Genomic DNA, 18,197 nt, shown 5'->3' with positions numbered 1-18,197 from the left:
CGCCCTCGCCCCATTTTCCGCGCTCGCTCCCTCGGGGCGCAGCGAGAGGGGCCGAGGGGGTTCGGGAGCCCCCCGGGAAAAAAGGAGGGGCTGCGGGGGGGGGGCGCCTTTGTTCCTCCCCATCCCCATCCTCGGCGGGGCGGGCCCCGCGCATGCGCCGGGCAGAGACAAAGGAAGGGGCGGCTGCGCCCCCCCGGCGGCGGGGAGCCCCCCCGCGACCCCCACCGCACCCCGGCTCCCCCCCAGGGCCGTGCCGGGGGCGTTTGGGACACGCGAGTGCGTGGGGAGAGGCGGCACGTCGTGGGGGAAGAGGGGCACGGCTCCAGGGGGGCGCAGCTTCCTCGCTAGGGGGGAGGGTGGAGTGTGATAAATTGGGGGGAGGGGAGGGGGGGTAAATATGTCGGGAGAAGGCACTCGATGAATATTCATGGCCGAGCGCATCCGGGCGCTGCTCCCGCAGCACCGGCACGGCACCGGCACGACACCCGTGGGCTGCCGCGCCCACGCGTGGTGGTGGCGGCGTGGGCAGCCCCCGCCCGAGAACCAGCGCCTGGGTGCCGGACACAATGGGGAGATAATGGGGGAATATGGGGGGGAATGGGGACCGCCGCCCCCCGGCGCGGAGCGGAGCCCCCCGCGGCACCGCCGCCCCTATGGGGGGCCGGGCTCGGCCGCCCCCGGGCTTCGTTTTTCGGCCCCCTCCCCTCGGGAGCGGACCCCAGGCGGCGAGAGGGAACGGGGTGCAAAAGCCTCTTACACCCCCCTCCCCTCTTTTTATTTTTTATTTTATTATTTTATTCCATTTTTCTTCCCACCACACCCATGGCTTCCCGCCACCCCCCAGGGAACGCGCGATCGGGGCGTTTAAATTCCTCGGAAATCCCGTTTTGTGCCTCGAAGGAATTCGGTGCCCGGCGCCTTCCCTCTCGAGGAACCCCGCTCCTCGCAGCACCGCACCCCAAACGCGCCGGGGGAGGCAGCCCCCAACCCCACCACCACCATCACCCCCTCCCCCCAGCTTCAGGAGCCCCTCTCCCCACACCTGAGACACCGGGGGGGGGGGGGAATAATAATTAAAAAAAAAATTAAAAATAAAGGCAAGACTCTCCGGTTCTGCCCCGCAAACGGCACGAGCGGGGCTCCCCGCGTGTTACCTTGCGTGCCTCTCCTCCGTGCCCCTCTCGTGTCCGCGTGTGGCCGTGTCACCGAGCGCCCCGGGTGGCCCCGTGCCCGCTCGCCCCGCTCCGAGCGCTGCGGCTCCCCCGCTCGCCGCCCGGCACTGGAGTGCCTGGTGCCTGCTGGAGCAATGCCGCCGCTACCGCGGCTGCTGCCTCTGCATTTCTCGCTCTCTCTCCCCCTCCCTCTTTCCCTCCCTTCCCCCTCCTACCCCCCCCCCCTTCTCTCTCTGTGACAGTCTGTGGGCAGTTCAAAAGCCACCCGCACTTATTTATTTATTTCGGGGGCTCGCTGCGCTGCGCGGAGCTCACGCTTAGGGGGCGCACGGAGACGGGGGTTTGCGGGGGTCCGCAGCCGCACCTTGCATCCTTAATCCCCCCACCCCCAAAAAAGAACCCACACCCAAAGCCTCGGGGGAAAAAGGAGCCCGTCGGGGATGGGAAGGGGAGAGGGGTTTGCCCCGAAAAATCTGTGTGCTGTGATGCCGAAGGCATTGAGGAGGGGGCGCTGAGCCGGGGGAACAAAGGGGACGGGGGACAGCGAAGGGGTGGACGGGGGGAGAGGGAGAAGAGACCCAGCCCTGGGGCGCTCCAGCAGCTGAGGGGCGACCCCGAGCATCGCGGGGCCGGGGGGCTGGGGGGGAACGGGGACATTTCCTCGCCGTGGGGCGGGAGGGGCGCGGCCGGGCGGGGACAAAATGGAGGGGGGGGGCTCAGGCAAGGGGGAAGGGGAGGCGGTTTTGCTGCAGGGTGGTAGCGTGGGCTTGAGAGGAGGAGCCCCCCCCCCCGCTCCCCGAGGGCGATGCGGTGCGGTGCGGGGAGGGGGCGAGCAGCCGCGGCAACAGGGACGAGCCCCCAAATGTCGCACATCCTCGTGTGCCCGCCCTCATTTCAGTCTCCCCACCATCACCACCCCCTCACACACACCCTTTCTTTTTCTTTTTTTTTTTTTTTTTCCTTTAAAAAGCCCCATCTCCGCATCCCGGCTCCCCCCGGCGGCCTAAGCTCCGCTCCGCAGCCGTGCCACGCCTGCCCAAACGCAGCGGAGGGGCCGGCCCGGCGTTTTCCGTCAAATTGGGGTAATCGAGGAAAAAAAGAGAAGGGAGACCAAAATAAAAAATAAAATTAAGCGGGGGCCAGCGGGAGCGGAGCAGAGCCGAGGGCGAAATCCTGCTCCGCAGCCCAGCCGGAGCCTCGCCGACCTGCCGGGCGGGCGGGCGGGGTGACACTCGACATTTGGGCATTTAGCCGAGAACTAAGCCACAAAATGGCCCGGTCAGGGCTGCTGCGGGCTCAGGGGAAGTCACCCGGTGCCCTCCGGGCCACCACTGTCAAGGCTGTCCTAAAAGACGTCCCAGTTGCTGCAAGGCCAGCGCGATATAATGTGAGGGGGGAGAAGAAAAATAGGTGCTGCTGGTACCAGCTTGGGAGGGGGGGGGATATGTTTGCTGTTTACACCAGTTGAGCTGGGAGCTGACTTATCAGCCAGCATCATTTTAAATACACCTACACATTAGGTTATGTGCCTCTGAATGCACGCAACCCCCCATCAGAATTTCCACCAAAGGCTCCCGTCAGTTACTTTGCTGCATCAAAATGTCACAAGTGTCTGATAAATGTGATAAATGTCTCCATATGGGGATTCAAAGCAGCCTTTGGACATTTCTTTGTCGTAACTAAAGGTGTGTAAAGTTTCTCCAGCTTTTCCTCTTGTCTGCAAGGAATTAGAGGAAAATTCTGGTATCAGGAAGAAGAAAGCACCAAGCAAGGCACCTGCAGAAGGATGGAGAGCTGTCTCTTCTGGAAATGTAGGTGTGTCTCGGCCCTTTTGTGTACCTTAATTGTTCGCTGCTTTTCTGAAATCCTGCTTCACTGCCTTTCTGTCACTGTGTGATGAGGAGCCTCCCTCCTCTGAGCCAGCTCCTCCTCTCGCCCCTTGCCTGTTATTCCAGCTCCCTGCCTTCCCCTCCTGCTCCAGCCTTTCAGGCCCAGCTAGGTTCACCGCTCTCTGCCTTCCAGGTCGTACCAGCTATCCCGTTTCCACCTTGGCCATTAGGGACCAACTCCAACCCTACATTCCTGATTCACCCTTTCATTCGGATCTGGCTTGTCCTTCTGCTTTACAAGCAGCTCTGTGCTTTGAGGTCTGACAGCAGAGTCACAAGGCCCGACAGTAGACGTCCAACACGTTCACACGGCCACCTCTTCCTGCCATCCCACCACCATCCCTCCATCTCCTATGGCCCAGCACCTCCATGGCTCTCCCTGAGCCTTTTCCTCAGGAGATGCTGGTGTCAGTGAGGAGCTCCTGCTCTGGGCAAGCAGGCTCCTGCCCAGTGGGGAGAGCAAGGGAAAAAAAATCCGAAAAAAACGACTGGTGAGCAAGGGAAAAAAAATCTCCAAGTTAAACATCCCGCCAGAGCTCCTCTCCCAGAATCAGCCTAGCAGGAGGAATCCTCCTGCTGTATATAAATACACATCAAACCCCGAGTCCGACAGCCCGGGCTTTGCGACTTGGGCTGAGCAGCCCCATGCCTCCTCCTGCCATCGCTTCCCAACAGAGGCCACAAGAGGGAGCGTTTTGCCCAGTGTATTGGCAGGCCGACTTAGCCCTGCATCGGGGAAGAGGAGAAGCTCGGTTTTCCCTACGTAGTTTTCCCAAGCCCGTTTGTTCAATAAGCATATGCGTAATAACATTTTTCTTTTACCGTGCAGTGCAACTTTTTACTTTCATAAGAGTATGTTTCACTTATAATAACTCTTATAATGAGTATTTAAAAAACAATTAGAGTCTAATTCCCTGTTGATCCACCTGGTTATAATATCATTTATTCTGGGGAAAAAAAAAGGTGTAAGGCATATGCAAAATTTTCTATTAGTGGTGGATGTCATTCTCCTTATAAACGTAACTACCAACCACTTCTACTTTAAAAATTGATTACAATAATATAGGTAGACACACGTTTGTTGCTGTTTTTCATAGATTTATAGGCAACACATGTAAAATAAACAGCTTTCATAAAATCATGAAATAGCAACTCTGATAGAATGATACTGGAGCATCTCGATCCAAATTTAAATCCTGACATAAAGACAGATGAAAGCCTCTGATAACAGTTTTAATGATAACAAGCCAAAGTTTTATGGTGGCAGGCATAGTTAAATCAAGCTTTACTAGACCGGGTGTTACCATACATAACATAAAAAGTGGCCAGGTAGGGATACGTGCGTCATGAACCCTGCATTACCCCAATGTTCCTGGCTTTAGATCAGTCTATAATGCAAAGCATATGTGCCTCCCAGGAGGTCTTGCTCTAGCCATTGAATTTAAAAGGCTTCCCTGCTCCACAGAAGTCTGTGTGCAAGCTTTCCCAAAGATGGATATAGTTGCTCTTCTGACAGTACAATTTATTTCTGATTATCTGGGTTATTTCTGACTCCTACCCCAATTACCCTAAAGAGTTCGAGTTGCTTATGTACAAAAGAAGCAAATGTGCTCAAATACTGTGAGCTTCTATTATGGCTTATGTATGCCAGGCTTCTCCATGACCATCTGTAAGTTGAATCTTGGAGTCATTTCTCCTTTTTCACTTGCAAGTTCCACTGAAGCAACAGCTGAATAATGTATTTGCTGTTTGGCTTCTATGGCAAAAAAATGCCTTTCATTTAACGGCTAGAGTGAGTACATCAGTATCTCAATAGTGATCAGAATTGGCTCCTCAGGTATCTCATTCAGTGACGGGAATGTCAGTAATGTGGGATCAAATGCATGACTGACTGGATGCTCTAACTAACCTGACAGCTGCGATGTAGCACTGAATACTCAGAAGGTGGGAGAACGGAGGTGCACAGAAAAGAAAGTCAAACGCAGAGGGAAGAAAAACACTGCTTTAGTTTGATGTCTGACCTCTGCACTGAAGGCTGCTTATGTACTTTACTTACTGGACCAAAACATTGCTCCGTTTGAAACACAAGCTGGATTCCCACCTTGCGAGAGAGTTGCTGGCTGTGAACTCTGGAGTAACGGCCCTGAGGACACATTTAGCCTAGACGGTTCCCCTTCACCTCGTCTGGGCCTGTCCCCGGCCTGCCCAGGGCCCAGGACCCCATTCAGCTCACCCCAGCACCCCAGACCATCAGTCACTGTCATCAGTCACTTGCTGCTCCCTGATATCCAGTTTGCCACAGGTGCTTCCCAGCAGCCCAGCTGTGGTCACAGAAAAGAGTTTGTAAACCAGAGCAGCTTTGGTCTTGTGCAGCCACAGTTCTTAGTCCCATTTATTCCTCCAAGGCGGTGGCACTAAATTTAAAGCTGTCTGCCTCTCATACCTCACTGAGCTCTTTGTGCCAAGCACAAGCTGCAAATGGCTTGTTGAGAGTCAAATTAGATAACTGTATTTGAGATGGTTAAAACTGAAAATATTTGTAAACATTTAGACAGAAGTGGCTCTCCCACAGAATAAGAGCCAGATAATGCGCATGCCTCAAAACCATTATTCCTCAACCAACCACCAGACATGCCAATAGCGTGAGTTGTTGAGATCACTCCCATGTACAAAAACATCTGCTTCCAATCAAGAGTCAATTATGGAGATTTCTCTGAAATGGAAATGTTAGCAGCAGATCACTGACAGAAAGGACCCGATGCTTCAGACATGGTGGTGCACGTATGAGCTGCCCCACGGTATGCTCTGCAACCGCAGCTCAGTGACCAGTCCTTTCCACACCAGAGCTGGGCACGCTCTCAAAGCACGCTCCAACCATTTAGGCACAGGATTCTCCGTGTTGGAGCAAGACACGCTGTCTACTTCCTGAATGCTTCTTTGAAACGCTACACTACTTTGATATTTTTATTTTTGTGTTTTTACGTGCCAAGCTGAGTTATCAGAGAGGGTGGGTGAGAGTACTTGAGCTTTAAATAAGCCTTGTAATGTGCAGTACCAGCTGTTTGTAGCTGAATGACAGAGGATCTGTAGCCAAGCTATACCTTTTGCCTTTATTGGGTGAATTTTGTGGATACTGCAAATGAAAGAACATATGGGGAGTCCTGACATACGGTCAGATCAAGGCCATTGCAGTGCATAAATCAAATGCTTGCACACTCAAAATAATTCAAGCCTGACTGGAAAAAAAAAAAAAAAAAAAAAAAAAAAAAAAAAAAAACAACCTTTAGAAAGAAAAAGATAAAGGCCAGTGGAATCTGTGGAGATCCAGAAGCTGATAACTGATTATGCTCCAGCACAGAGGTATCAGACATCTTCTGCCTTATCAGCTACAGTTCATTGACCAGTGTAACTGAATGATCTCATGCAATGGAGGCAGACATTGCTTCTGCTTGCCAGGCAGCTCATATTTGTTTAGAGGCAAGTAACAGCCTTGGAGACAAGCACAGGCTGCTACTGTTACTACACCACCAGTCTGTCCTTCAGTCAGTATCAGTTAATTGCAGTAACAACATCTGATCATGAAAATAGCACCTCCAGTTTCTAGTTAGTGAGTTTAAAAGGTACGAAATTTCCAGTGAGATAAGCAGGACATAATCCTTCCACATCAAAATCACCGGGAGAGGCCCCACTGCTGGTAGGTCTGACACGCAAAGCTCATAGGACAATCAGCCGATTTGACTGGAAAATTACAGCTTTCTGTAAGGGGAAGTTTACAAGTCCATCTGCAACATCACACATCCCAAGGGAGTCGAAGTCACTTGCACCTTACAGAAGAGCTGTGACCAGCAGTCTGCAGTGTGACCTTATGGCCAAGTCTTCCTTAACTTTTTGTCCCATGGGACTCCTGTGAAGAGACATATGGGTTTAATGACAATTAATGAAGTTCATAGCTACTGGCTTGTAGTGACCACATCTGTTGCATAGTCTCAAGCAAACCTATGTGTTTTAATTCACCTCTCAGGAAAACAAGGCAAATGCCACACTTGAAGGGAAGCCAGGTTTTATTACATGTATCCTGAATTCCATGAGTTCCATAAGCCCAAGGATGCAAAGATTACAAGAGAGATCATTAAACAGCTCCAAAGTTGGTAGCCACAACATTACCAGAAGAACTTTCAGACATCCATTTCATTGTTCTGAGAAAGAAAACTGGGCAATGGCATAGTACAAAACAGTTGTCGGTTAGCTGAATGATGAATTGTTTAGAGTTTAAGAGATGCTTCATCTCTTCTTTGTGCTCTTCCAGCCCATCCTTTCCCTTTCCTTCTCTTACATACCATCCCTTTGGCTTCTTAGCCAGAAAGGCTGAAGTAGTCAGAAGAGCTACAGTAGGACCTCATACAGTCTTTCACCAATGCAAAAGGACTGTAAGGGATCTGCAGAAATTCATAATGTAAGTAAAATCATGTCAAAATCAAAACATGAAATCATCACAGTCTCCTTGCTTTTTGGTCTTTCATGTGATTTCTATCTACGTGTCTTGTCTTGTTGCAATGTTAGGTCTTTGCAGCAAGGGTAGAAACTTTTAAAGCTCATAGACACCTCTGCATTGTAGGTCTTAACCAAGTCAAATATATTGATCAGTAGATCATAGTGCTGGCTAGACTCCTGTTATAGTATAAGAATCACAAAAAGTGTAAGGATGAACCAGGTCCACATAGTGGGATTAAAAGAGCGCAGGAGACAAGAAATCTATATTTCCTGAGTGCTGTTGCCCTCTGTTGCTTGGGTAGCTAATGATGATACAGATGGCAGGGCACTCAGGCACCATCCCAACATAGCCAGCATGCCCAAACTTATGCATCCTGTAGGATTACTGACACCAGAACTACACCTAGAGCATAAGCTTCCTCCTTACAGAAAGAGAAGATTAGATTTCAGGAAGAAGCTATGAGAAGAAGAAATGAGTTCAGGAAGAAGCTTACTCTTGCCCAGGTTTTGGCATGGAAACCATCAATACCAAAAATAAACATTCTTACTGGTGCATCTAGAAAGAAAAGCTGAAGAGAGTATATTGTGGCAGTCATTTTCTGCCTAAATATGCTTTTCCACAGCAGATGCAATAGGCTTAACTTTGAGAATTTTGTGGTAAATTTGCAGTGATATGTATGAATAAGATGCATAGCCATGTACATGGTCTGAAGCTGCAGTCTTCTTCAGTCTACAATTGACATCTGGTTTTCTTGTTCTGCCACTTCTACTCCATGTCTTTTGTTAGTAGATGTTAGAAACATAGCTTTAAGCAAATCCTGTTGCCTTCTTTCTTTACATGTACTTAAAAAAAAATAATTAAACACAATTACCTGTGTATTCTGACTGGAATAATCAAGCCTCTGAGCACAGATCTTATGTAATATTGGAGGGCAAAAGGATAACTGTCCCATGTTGCTTTCTCAGACACTTCCTTCTATCTGTAGAGGCAAGCACATGCTCACCTTTACTATAGTATAATTTTGAAAACCTTTGGCACAATTACCAGTTACAGCCCAGGCCTTTTCTATGGAGGAACTAACCTGTAGCCAGAAATTTATTTCAGAGCCATGCAGAAATTTAATCACAAGAGCCACTAGAGCCCCAACCAGATAAAGAAATGGGAAGCTTGAAGGACAGCTGTCTTCTGCTCCTGTATCCTGTAACCATCCGCATTTGTAAAGCTGCTTTCATACTACAAAGACACTTTAAACTGATACTGCCCATTCCTGATACTATGAGATAAATGAAAGATACTGAAAGTTTACCTCCATTTCTTTCAGCCTTATCATACCAAAAAGAGCCAGAACAAGATTTACTTCTGCTAACCAGTAAATAACTGGAGTGTTGAGTTCACCACAAGGCAGTTCTGCTGAAAGCAACCTTGGGAAGAATACATTGCAAGCTTCTTCCCCATTACAAGAAAGAGGCTGAACTAGAACATTTTAATGTGAGCCAGAGTACATTAGAGTTGGTACTGTAAACACAAAATAAATGTTAGCAGTTTGAGGCTGCTTCCCATGCAATTGCTTAATTATCAGTTTCTGGATTTACATGCAAATGAATGTTATTGGTTACCCAGACCTTTCAAAACATAGTATATGAATGTATTTTTTTTTCCTCTCCAAACAAACAACTATAAAAAATACCTGCTTTGAGATAGAGGGAGGAAATAGACCATAAACTGAAATGATTTCGTTAGCCAGAAGTTATCCTTGACAATCCAAGTTGTATATTCTTAACTGATATACACAACACGTGCAAAATAAACACTTTGACATGCAAGTTTTCAGTGTAGACCAGAGACAATTTCACAGCATACTACAAATGCTGTTTTGAGGTAACTTTGAGAGGTCTATAGCCCAATCTTCTGCTTAAAAACAGACTATGATTAACACTCAGTTAAGCTCATCATGGCTTCATCTGGTTGAGTCTTGAAAACCTCTGAGGATGGAAACTTTATAGCATCTCTCATACCTTCTTAAAGTGCTGTACAACCAGCTTGGTGAAAAGGTTTTCCTAATGTCTAATTAGGAAATAAGTTGTGACTGTGTCCAAGGCACAATTTATGTCCATTACCCTTGTCTGCTTTTTATTTGGTACTCTGAAGAGAAGTCTGGCTTTGTCATCTCTGTAACTTTCCTTTGTGTAGTCATAGTCTGCTATTCAATCTCCCCTTAGCCTCTTCTTTGCCAGACTAAATAAACTGTGCTTCCTCAGGTTCTCCTCATGCTTGTGTGCTCTGTGTCTCTGACCATCTTAACAGCTTTCCACAGGACTCTGTCCAGGTTTTAACATCCTTTTTGAAGGGTAGGTGGGTGGGTGTGGGAGTTCCAAGAAGCAGACACAGCAGTCCTCTATGGCCACCTCAGCAGCAGGTTAAAACAATAACCTACCTTGATCTGCTGGTCACGTTACCCCTATAAAGGCAAACCTTTACAGGTTTACTCTGTTCAGGATGGGAGCTTGCAGTTGACACCCACTGCAGTGCCTGGATCATTTCCAGCAGGGCTGCTGCTCTGCCAGCTGCTTCCCAGCCAGTTCTGGTGCATGGGGCTGTTCTGCCCCAGCTGTGTGTCTTTTCTGTTGCCCCAGGCCCCAAGTTTCTCAGGTCACTGGGAACTAAACTTCTGCTATTTGTCATTGCAGTCACTCCCCCTGATTTAGCATCGTCCACACATTTGTGGAGGGTACGTGCTGCCTCATCATCAAAGCTGCGGGTGAAACACTGGACTGTAGTGTTGATCCCTAAGGGACTCCACTTAAGCCATTGACTTCTACTCTTTGAGCCCCATTTTCTGCCCTACTCAACAGTCCACTTTCTGACCCCAAACTTACTCAGCTTCTGAATGAGCTTTGGGATATGATAAATGGTGCCAAATGCTTTACTAAAATCAAGGTAAGCTAGACCCACTACTCTCCCCTTGCCTACATAGCCAGTCATTTTGCCAGAGAAGGTAAGCTGCTTAGCCAAGGATGGTTTGCTCTTTGGAAGTCTGTGTTGAATTGTTCTCATTACCTTCTTGTCCTTTGTGGGATTGCAAACATCCAGAGGTCATGCCTTAGCAGCCTCTTCTGATTGTCATTATTTTCCATTGATAGAGGCAGCACTATCACACCAGTAAGCTCTGTAAGCACCCATCTCTTCCCACAGACTGAATACTTCCAGCTTTGCTGGGTAGTCCCTAAGCTGTGGCTACATCCGCTTCCTCCCTGATAGGTGCTGGTTCACACAGAGATCTAGGAGTAGGTTTTGTCTGAGAAGGATGAAGCAAAAAAACCTAACTTGAGTGTTTCAACCATTTCCATGTTTGTCACTAGACTGTCCCTTCATTCATGCACTGACCCAACTTTTTTCTGAACTTCTTTTTCCAGCTAACATACCCATAAAATCTCTTATTACCCTCTGTCTCCCTAGGCACTTTTAGCTCCAGCCCCACCTTATGTTTTGACCACCCTGGTTTCACCCATACAGCATTAGGCTTTATGCATTGCAATATTGTTACACTGCTCTTTTATTGCCTCTTTTTGTTCCCACTTCTTGTACAATCCTTTTTTTTTTTTTTTTTTTTTTTTTTTTTTTGTGTGTGTGTGTGTTTTAGTTCATTGACAAGCTCCTGGCTTAGTCAGGCAGATCTTCTGCCAAAATTCCCAGTCTTCCTGCACAACAGGATGGTTTGTTCCTGAGCTCTCAAAAAGTTTTTCTTTAAAAATTAGCCAGCTTTCCTGGGCACCCTTCCCCTTCATGGCTGTTTCCCAGGGCACTCTGCCTAGCAGTTCCCTAAAAATAAGCCAAAGTCTACTTTCCTGAAATTCAGAGTCCTAACCCTGCTGCTTTCCTTCAAAGCCATCCTTCAAATCCTGCGCTCATTCATGCTGTGGTTTCTGCAAACCAAGCTGCCAACTGTGACTACATTTTCCAATAGCATTTCACTGGGAGCAGAGTGTATGTTATGGGCAACCCCATAACATTGCTGTGTTAGGAAATTATCACCAACACAACCCAGGGTTTTCCCGGATTTCTTGCAAAATGCCATGTTGTCAATATCTAGAGGGTTGAAAACAACATGAGGATGAGAGCCTCAAAACTGAAGACCTTTACTAGTTGTTTGTAGAAGGGCTCATCACTGTGTCCTCTTGGTTAGGAGGCCCTTACAGACCCATCCTCAGTGTACCTCCACACTCTGTTCTTGACCCAGAAACATGCTCAAAGAGCATGACACTCAACTTTATACTGGAGCACTGGGAAGTCAAATTCTCCCTGAGCCCTCCTCCTATTTCTTTCCCATTCTCAACTAATCAGCCTTTATTCATTCTTGACCACAGACTTCAGTCCCTGTTCACCAGGGATTCATGTTATACACGAAGAGGATCCAAGACGCTCACTCAAGGTGCCCAGTCTTCACATGTGTTTATAGCTAGCTTATACTTCACTTTCACATGTCACCAAAACCTGCTGTGTTAAATGTTGTTTCATATTTTGGACCTCTCTTCTTACTCTTCTGTAAAGAGGGGAAGATGAAGTTGTGATTTTAAAGGGGGAAACAGAGCTCTTCTCTGTGACATGGCTCACAAGCACAGTCGAAGGTGTGAAGTGAGCCACCAGACAAGCACCAGCACCCAGATTTAGTTTTCTGCCTACACATGCATTTGCACCCATGGAAAATACATGAACAATTTAGAACAGCTATTACTTCACCTGCACTGTGATAATACAGCTATAGTGCCCACAGGACTGTTCAGGCTGACAGAGAGCAGAAAGAGAACTTGCTCTCAACTTTAAAGTAGTAAGCACATTCCTTTAAGCACATTTCCTCAGAAAACTCTAATAAAAATGTAAATATATCCCATTTCCTATTGTATTCAGTAGTGCCTATATACATGCAGCAATACAATTCACAGCAATCCTATATAGAGTTTCAGCCAAGTTAAATGCTTTTGAAATGCTAATGAATGAAATGCATCAGTTCTTCATAACCCAAGACACCACTATGCACATAATAAGGGGAAGGGGAAAACATGCTTTGGAAGCACTGACTATCCCCCTTCATTGGGAAGCTTAGTAGTTTTGGACTGTAGAGCTTCTCAGTGGGAATCCAGAGCCACTTCGGCCACTTTCAGGTTAGTACTCAGGTGGATTTTGTTATATTCCAAAAGCAGCTACTTTAAAACACATTTCAGTTACAACCAGGGAAAATTGTACTTTTATTTCATGCAATAAACTGTAAGTCAAACTGCACGTGGCTTGTGGATTCCTCTTGAATTTGCAATGACATACCTTGAAGACTGTCCAATTTCCTCACCATCACAAAGAAGACTGCAGCATACTTATGGAAAAGGTGTAAATGTATGTGTGAATAAGCACATTTTCCCCAGAAAAGATAAGAATTACTAATGCCAATTAAAAATGCATTTTAGATGACTTTGGAATTATTGTCTCTCTATTAGGGTGAATGACAGCTATGGAGAATGCATGGTTTTTATACTTGCTATTCACTGGAAAGCCCAAGAATTCATACTGGGATTATAAAAAGAGCTTTCAAGACTCAAGGGTACAGGACAACACTGACAGTGCCACTGTTGATGCTCTACACACATTAGGGTTAGTATGCAAAATGCAACATTTGCAAGTGGAAAAGCAAGAACTGAAATTATTTTCCCCACCAACTCCACAACTTTGAACGTATTAGACAGTTTCATCCAACAGTGAGAGATCTTACATGAAAAAATTGCACGTGTACATTAAAGAGATGACCTGGTTTTCTAGAGGGATTCCATTGTACCTCCATTCTAGGGAATGGTTGCAATGTGAGTTTGTACCACAGGAATATTAGAAAGTGCTTGCTTGAGTATTATGAATTCCTTGTTTTTTGGAAAAACTGGACACTGTCCTCATCTTTAGATAGAGAGAGGAATCACAAGGCAAAAAGCTATAAAGAGCAAATTAAGAATGTCTTTCTTGTGGCACATGTACATAGCAAATCAACATTTCACATAAATAAGGCCAGATGTGCTGCACAGATGTTGGATGGTCTGATTTTGCTACACATGTGCTTTGCAGTTGCTGTGTGCGCATGTACTGTAACGTGTGTGGTAGGCAGTGAGCATCAGCTACAGGGATCTGGAAAACAAGTTTCCACTTGTTACAGCAACTTCAGTTGCTCACAGAGCTCCTTGCTTTCATGCACAAAGCTGTTTCCCCTGCTTAATCTAGCAAGGCCAGAAGAAGGATCATCTCCTTCAATAACTGTGAAGCTCTGTAGTGTGTAGTTCTCAGGATTTCCCAACTGGCTCTTGCTTTTTGGGTGGGATCACTAAGCAGCACAAACTTCTGTGCTACAAATATCAACCAATGCTGTCAAAGGAGGGCAATGTAGTTCCAAGTGCTGGATGGCAGGTGGTCTTCTTACTCTCTTGGCTTTCTGTAGCATGTGAATGCTCTCCAGTAGTGTCCTAAGCAAAATGACTCATCATGTGTTTGGTCCCCCTTCTGAGAAAGTAGACATAGCTTTAAGATTACCTCCCTGGGAATAAGCAGAGCAGCACTGTTTGCTGCACTCATGTATCCCACTCCAGTGGAAATTGGTGATCTGCACAGATAACCTGATCTTGGTGACAAGTACTCTTGGAGAGAGCAGATCAGTGTAGTTCTATGCAGCAGGCACTGATAGAAATGTCATTACCACAAGGCAGCATGCTTCTGCTCATTTACCAATCCAGAAATCATGCAGAATCTCATCAGAACCATTTTTGACTGGGAGGGGAATGATTCATTACAACTATCTGCAATCTAAGTGAACCTTTGAAGAAGTAGCATGTTTATCCTTAGGTCCTAAAAAAATATCAGCCACTGATTCCAAATTTCCCTCTGTTAGAACACGATACTCCCCCCTCTCCATTTTAGACTTAAGCAAGTAGGGCCAAAATCAGCTCTCTGGTAATTCAAACATCCCAGACTGCCTGCAGTGGACCTATGCTCCTAATTCCAATTCCCAGTTTTGTGATGATTACAGAAGCTGCACAAATGAATATTGTCTGTCTGTCCTGGGCTCTTGCTACACACAGTCTCACCCTACTTTATCTTTCAGTGGAACTCCTGGAAAACCATTGTCCTGCCCATCTTCCACACATAGGAACTAAATAACAGCTAATGTCTTTTATTTTTTGGCCAAATGAAAGCTGTATAGTTTGTAGGACTGGAATTACTGGGCACTAAACATTTGCTACATTTTCTTCCAAGAATGGGTTAATCCACAGATACTCCACTGATACTACAGCTAGAATTATCCGAGGAAGATATGGCAGGGCAGCTTTCCACAGAGGAGAGAGAAGGTAAGACCTCATTTTGTCAACCAAAATCACTGATAATTAGCTAACCTACAGTGACTCAGAACAACAGATTTGCTTAGAATTTGACTGTTGTAGCAAGAAGAGAGATTTTTTTCTTTAACCATAAAATGTACTTAATCTTTTCTAAAATGATTGCTAGTACTGCTGTCAGAAGTGCATTGTACATTACAAGAACATGGTGTTTATAATCAGGCCCTCAACATCTTTGTAATCACACTTCAACAAATAGTCATCAGAATTAAATGAGATCTGAACAAGGCCACAATAGTACATTCATTAATAGAACCGGGGCCTACTTGGGAAGTGTAAAACATCTGAGATTTCTCAACTGTCTTTAAAAACTGGAACGTAGTGTGTGTGTTATTTTTGTTGACATTTGTTGTGCTTCTGGTGACCAGATAGGCTAGAAGGATACTAACAGGAAATAGTGTTCACAAGATAAGCAGCTGTTAAACCCCAAAGCTTCAGAAGTTCATAGGGCCAAAAAATTTCTTTCTGTGTCTGATTTAATGAATAGTCAGCATTCCATATCAGCCAAAGGAAATGCTTTGGGGGCAGTTTTTACAGATGCAATGAAATCTTGTGTTTGTGTGAAAAGGGACAGGGCTTGCCATTTGTTTGTGAAATAATGGTTTCAAAGGTTATGCTTTTACCACAAAAATCTTGAACTGTTGTCATTCCAAAATGCTTGAGAACCAGCCTATTTTGTAACTTGCTGTTTAATTTCTGGAAGGAGACTTGGTCCAGAACATGCTATTGTTTTCAGATTGGAAACTCTCATGATTTTAATGTACATGTCTTGAAAAGTCTTTATGTCTGGCTGATGGTCATCTACTAAGTAGCTAGCAGAGAGATGCTTTGGTCTTTTGCTCTTCTGTTTCTGGCCCACAGATGCTACACCTTTTCAGGTAAACTCACATAGGAAACAGTAACAAAGTATGTCAGTAGTAGCCCATGTGATCCATTACTAAGAACATAAAATGTGTACTATTTAATCAAATTTCACATTGCTGTGCAGTGTGCTACATCCTCTGCTGACGTGGATGGCTTAACCTCATTCATTACTGCTGTACTAATTTAAATCAGCCAAAGTTGCAGACCTGGTGAATCACTGGTAATTCTGGGAAAATTTCATGCTTCTTTGGAAATATTTGTTCTTAGAAATGTGGTGTTGGATTCTCGTATACAATGCATGTTCAACAGCGGTCCTTCAAAGAAAGCAAGGAGTAAACTGAATTTAAACATTATGATTTTATATGAAATCATGAAAACAAAAATGAAAATTGAACAAGTTACTGGGGGTTGTGATCTATTTGTAGGAGGGCAGTGAAACTTTAGAGCCCTGAATTCCTTCCAATGGAAAAAAAAAAAAAAAAAAAAAAAAAAAAAGCTCTAAGGAGCCTGGCAATCATGAAATCTTAATCCAAAAGGGCCAGAGAAGTAGTAAGCCATGCTCCTTGCAGGAGAGCTGACATAATTACTTACAATCTTTCACAAGCTCAAAGAGAGAGAACATGATGAGCATTCAATAAAGCTCAAGTTGTCTTCAACATATAAGAAAACAAATCATAATATTTTCTTCTTAACTTTGGTAGTCTAACAATGGAGTTTGACTTTTTTCTGTACTTTCCCTTCCCTGTCTAGGATAGAAGCAAGTTTTACTTGCCATATACAAAAAGTATGTATACACACATACTTCTCTATCATCAAAACAACATAACTGTGCATATGGAATTCTCATCAAGGACGGGGTGGATTTATTTTCTCAAGAAAATATAATGGTCTTAACTGCAGTAATATACAAGCATTAGGCTATTCATTTTCCAGGGAATTAAGTATAATAGGAAGAAAGCTAGACAAGACAGGGTATGGTGAAAACGCAGCAGTAATTGCTTGCACAAACACTGCCCTTGTTAAACTGAGAATCTCTTCAAGCATCCTGGAACGGTGGAGCAGAGGACAGCACAGCTGCTCTCTCTATGTTACGTACATGCACCAGGCCAGTTTCTGCATTCAAGACGCTTCTGGGACATGGCAATTCCGACCCGAAAGAGCCTTTTACCAGAACACATCCAGTTGCTCTAACCACTTCCTCTGACTTCTCTGCCACTGATGTATCTTCAGAAGGCACAATAAATGAAGTTGAATCCCACGCTGTGAAAGGGAATAAATAATTTTTCAGGAACACCCTAGTTTCAGACTGACAGGTGATACTTTTTTTCCTCTAGGCTTGTTTTCCTAGTAATGCCTGCAGTGCACAGAAGTAGAAAAAAAAAAATTGCCATTTGCATACATTGATTCCTGTCCTCACATTTGAAAATATATTTTATCTGGAAAGGGTTGAATAGTTTTTTCTTCTTCTGTTTTTGTTTGTTTATTTATTTATTTATTTATTTTTTAAAAAAGCTGTTTTCAAAATGGAAATAGATTTAATTTTCATTGAGCTTGAAAGTATTTTGTTGCAAAAGAAGACATTCTTTGAATTTTGTTATGTTTATGTGCATATGTACTTCATTAATGTATATTTGTGCAGTAAAGCTTATATAAAATTTCACTAATTAAAAGTCACTGAAATGTTTCAGAAATATATTTGTTTAGTCTACAGAAAACTAGAACTTCCCCTGGATCACATGCTAAATTAACCACCCTTATTTTTCAATGAGAAGCCTTCAGGACCAAGAGGCTACACTAAAGAATACCTCACTGAGTTTCGTTAGAAATTGCTGTTTTGGATCACTTTTTTCCTGACCTGGGTATTTGAGCTGTTTTCTCTAAGCCAGTAGTTGAATAAACTGAAGTTCCTGCCTCTCCATTGTTAAAAGCAAGCCTCTGGACTTAGCTGAATACTAGCACACATTCCATTTTTACAGCAATCTCACTGGATTAAGTCAGTAGGCTCTTGTGTTTTTATTTAGAACAACATTTTCATTTGTGACTATACATAAAAAGTGCTGAGGATTTTTGTATGTCTTGGCTGAAAGGATGAAATCTGCAAAGGCTCCTCTGGAAGTGGTATGACTCCCATTGAGTTCAACTGGAAAATCCACCCTGAACTGTCTCTGAGACCTGAACAGAAAACGGAGCATGTCACATTTAGCCAAGCTATTGTCTCAGGCTGCCTGCCAGTATGACTTCAGAAAATGCTCAAGTTCAGCTTTCCAGGCTGTCCTTCAAATTCATATAGACAGCTGACAAGGAGCTTTTTTAAGCAACAGTGAGTCTGAGGCTTACTGACACAGAAGGGGAAGACAGCTGG

General features: G+C 45.1%; 1 protein-coding gene across 1 annotated transcript in view; it reads right to left on the bottom strand.

The window, feature by feature from the left end:
- BASP1 (brain abundant membrane attached signal protein 1) overlaps positions 1–1,295 on the bottom strand; it is a 51,644-nt gene extending 50,349 nt beyond the window's left edge. The window contains exon 1 of the mRNA XM_084281553.1: positions 1,155–1,295. The gene's annotated coding sequence lies outside the window, so the exon portion shown is untranslated. The remainder of the gene's footprint in view (positions 1–1,154) is intronic.
- Between the last annotated feature and the right edge of the window lie 16,902 nt (positions 1,296–18,197).

Source organism: Netta rufina, assembly GCF_964035555.1.
Source record: "Netta rufina genome assembly, chromosome: 2".
Classification (NCBI taxonomy): Eukaryota; Metazoa; Chordata; class Aves; order Anseriformes; family Anatidae; genus Netta; species Netta rufina.
The sequence above is the reverse complement of the archived record's forward strand: the minus strand, read 5'-3'. Positions and strand labels throughout refer to the sequence as shown.